Raw genomic sequence first — 3,958 nt, forward strand, 5'->3', positions numbered from 1 at the left:
CTCAGCAGGGAGCCTGCTTCCCTCTCTCTCTCTCTCTCTGCCTGCCTCTCTGTCTACTTGTGATCTCTGTCAAATAAATAAATAAAATCTTTAAAAAAAAAAAGAAATATGCACACTAAAGGTAATTTTGGTAAGGTCTCAGGTGGAAATGAGGAATAAGTTAACAGGAACTGGAAGCAAAGCAAACTTCATTAAAAAGCGGCAAAGAGCACGTCTGAATGATGTTCCCTGTTCTGGGGAAGGTAGAGCCTGTGAGCAATGAAATGGGCTATTTAGGGAGGGGGTGTCTAAGTAAAGTGCTGAAGGAGCAGCATGGTTTCTCTTTATTGCTTATAATAAAATTTAAGAGGAGAGAGATACATTGAAAGAATTGTTAAGCAAACACGAACCAGAACTTGGAGATCGGGATGTTTTCAGTCTATCCATATTGTGAAAATGAGGGACTGCTGCAAGAATGAGGGACTGTGTACTAAACAGAACAAGAAGGGAGTGGCTGAACAGTCATTTGATAGAGATTGAATCTGCTTCACGGACTTAGTGTACTTCTCAGGAGAAGCCAGGGGTAAAAACTGAATTACACCAGTAAGATGTTGCCAGTTTGANGTAAGATGTTGCCAGTTTGAACTAAAGGAGACAGAAAAAGTGCCTTTATCTGACTGACTTATTTTGCTTAAGCTTGATATTCTCTGTTCCATCCATCTTGGTGCAAATCTATTATCTTTTATCTTATTTATTTCACCTTGAGCATGAATTACTTCTCTGGGTTTTAGTGTCCTCATTTATAAAATGAGGTGGTTGGCTTAGATGTGGTGCAGTCATAATTTGCTGGTTAGAAGGCATGAGCCCAAACAAATGATCCCTTCAAACTCTTTTTATTTTATCAGAGTATTCTACCCCCAAATTCAAACAACTTTACAGATAGCCTGTTAATTTCACATCAGGCAGGTTTTTTGTTTTTAGTTTAAACCAAGATAAATGTTAGTAAGCAATATTTTTCATAAGAAAGTGTAGCTGACCTTTGAATAATGTGTTAGGGGTGCTGAACTCCCCACACAGTTAAAGATCCACATATTAATTTTGGTTCCTCAAGAACATAACTATACTAACAGCCCACTGTCAAAGGCTTACCAATAACATAAACAGTTGATTAACAGTTGATTAACATATTTTGTATGTCATATGGGATGAGGGAGCATAAGGCAAGCTGAGGACAAAGCACAAGCTGACAACCCTCCCCCCACCACCTGCCATAGGATATGTGTGACATTCCTTCTGAAAACTTCCAACTATCTTAATTTTAATGCTGTGCTAGGGGGAAAAACAATCTTGGCTTGACAATGGCAAAGCCTCCAGAATCCTGAGAGTCTTCTTTAGCAGACTCCTTTTAGACACCTCCCTTTGCCCTTATCTCCCCCAACTCCCATGTATATAACCAGCCATTCCTCAGAACTCCAGTGCAGCTCTTTCTGCCCACAGGTCCTATCCCCATGCTTTAATAAAACCAGCTTTTGCACCAAAGACATCTCAAGAATTCCTTCTTGGCTGTCAGCTCTGGATCTCACCTACACTGAAAAACTACATCAATATGAACTAATATAGTATTCTTACAATAAGGGAAGCTAGAGAAAAGAAAACCAGGAGAAAATACATGTATAGTACTGTGCTGAATATGCTGAAAAAATGTCAATATAACTGGACCCATGCAGTTCAAACTTGTTGTTCAAGGGTCAGCAGTAGTAGGGAAAACAGTTCTGTGTTTTCAGCTTCTGTTTCTGGTTTCCAGTTTTTGGCTTAATGACTATCAGACTCTAAAACCCCAAGGACCACCTTCTAGGAGTTTTCTGGTATTGCTAAATGCTCCTAGTGAGCTTATTGTACAGACCAGGATAATGGGAGAAGATTTGGGAAAATAGAAATTGGCAAAAGGAAGAAATAATTGAGGGGCATTTGGGTGGCTCAGTCTTAAGTGTCTGCCTCTGGCTCAGGTCTAGATCTCAGGCTCTGTGTTCAGCTCCCTGCTCAGTGCGGAGTCTGCCCCCCACTCCTGTGTGCATGTTCTCTCTCTCAAATAAGTAAATAAAAGCTAAATAAAAAGGAAGGAATAATTGACAAAAGAGATAAAGGAAAGAGAAATAAACCAGTATGGGAGGAGAAAGAGATTGGAAGGGAGTGTTTTGTGGGAAAAAAAAAATGTGATGACCCTACCTCAGGTGTGCTGATTACCCATTAGAAACAGCACCATTTTATTAAAATAATCTGAAAAAGAGACATTTTGGAAATATTAGGTTGTTGAATTATGAGAGGTACAAACTGTTTAACTCTAAGGGCGTGGGTTGGATGAGAATCCACTTCTTCCTGGCTCTGTGAACTTAATTTCTTTAAATTGTCATTTCCTCACCTGTAAAACGAGTGCCTTAGTGAGAGTCTGCCTCATAATGTAGTTCTGGGGATTAAATATTCACGGTTCAGATTTTGGCACATTGTAAGTCCTTAGTAAGTGTTACCTTCTTTCAATGTTATTATTATTGTTATAATTATTATTGTTGACATCCTAGGTTGGCAAAAGAAAGTGATAAGCCTCATGCTTTAATTCAGCCCTAACTAGAGATTATAATTCATTCTAGCAGCCATGAGTGTCAACCAGCTGTTTCATGAAGAACTAGCTTTCATAAAACTTAAATTATGTCTATTTGCATTTAGTTTCTTCTTATAATAAAATTGAGTTCTTTTCCTGTCTGCTAAGAATGGAAAAAAGCTTTCCTGAAATAAGTTTTTTTTTTTTAAGATTTTATTTATTTATTTGACAGAGAGAGAGATCACAAGTAGGCAGAGAGGCTGGCAGAGAGAAGGCGGGGGAGCAAGCTCCCCGCTGAGCAGAGAGCCCGATGTGGGGCTCGATCCCAGGACCCTGAGACCATGACCTGAGCCAAAGGCAGAGGCTCAACCCACTGAGCCACCCAGGCACCCTGAAATAAGTTTCGTTTAATAGTTTTAAGGACCATTAATTTCTAACTTGGAGATGTTCTAACTTTAAATCTGATTAAAGAATGTAAAGATGGAACCACATGTAGAATGTACTGTGTCTGCTATCCTTGCTCCTTCTGTGACGTTGCATTTGCTAATTATATGAAGGTTAAAGTAAATTATATTTATTAGAATATGTTTGCTCTAGGAATTACATTTACTCACCAAGCCTTATAATGTACACTAGCACTATAATCTTAAACTCACCATCCATAATTTCTGACTCAAATCTGGGACTTCATTAGAATAACAACGACCTTTGTCTCTAGAGGCATATCTGTGATAAACTTACCTGTGGTTTTGCTTTCTGTGGTCAGCTGTGGTCTGGAAGCTGATGATCCTCCTTCTGACATGTGGTCAGGAGCTTAGATTAGCCCAGTACTATGTCACAAAGCCTGTGGCATTTACTTCCCCTCATCTAATCATGTAGGCATTTTCTCATCTCATCTCATGACAAGATGAGGGGTGACTACAGTATAAGAAGATATCTTGAGAGACCATAGTCACATAAACTTTATTACAGTATACTGTTATAATTGTCCTATTATTAGTTATTATTGTTAACTTTATGGTGCATAATATATAAATTAACATTTATCATAGGTATGTGTGTATAGGAAAAAGCAGAGTACCTATAGGGTTCGATACAGTCCATGGTTTCAAGCATCTGTTGGGGATCTTGGAACACATTGCTTGTGGATAAGGAGGAACCACTGTGTTTTAACAGATTTAGTTAGTAAAGCAGATACAAGGGTTTCTCTCACTAGAAATGTAGCATTGTAGAAATAACATTATGTCTTTGTGAGATGTTTTCTGAGGAAGATAATTCTCCAAAAATTCCTTATGTCATCAGAGTTTATGCTGTTTTCTGGAGTGGAAGGCTATTATTCCTATTTTGTCAAAGAGTACGTGGGGATGAGGGGCTTCATAAATG

The sequence above is a fragment of the Enhydra lutris genome, unplaced genomic scaffold (assembly GCF_002288905.1).
Source record: "Enhydra lutris kenyoni isolate GAN:26980312 unplaced genomic scaffold, ASM228890v2 scaffoldscaffold346, whole genome shotgun sequence".
NCBI lineage: Eukaryota > Metazoa > Chordata > Mammalia > Carnivora > Mustelidae > Enhydra > Enhydra lutris.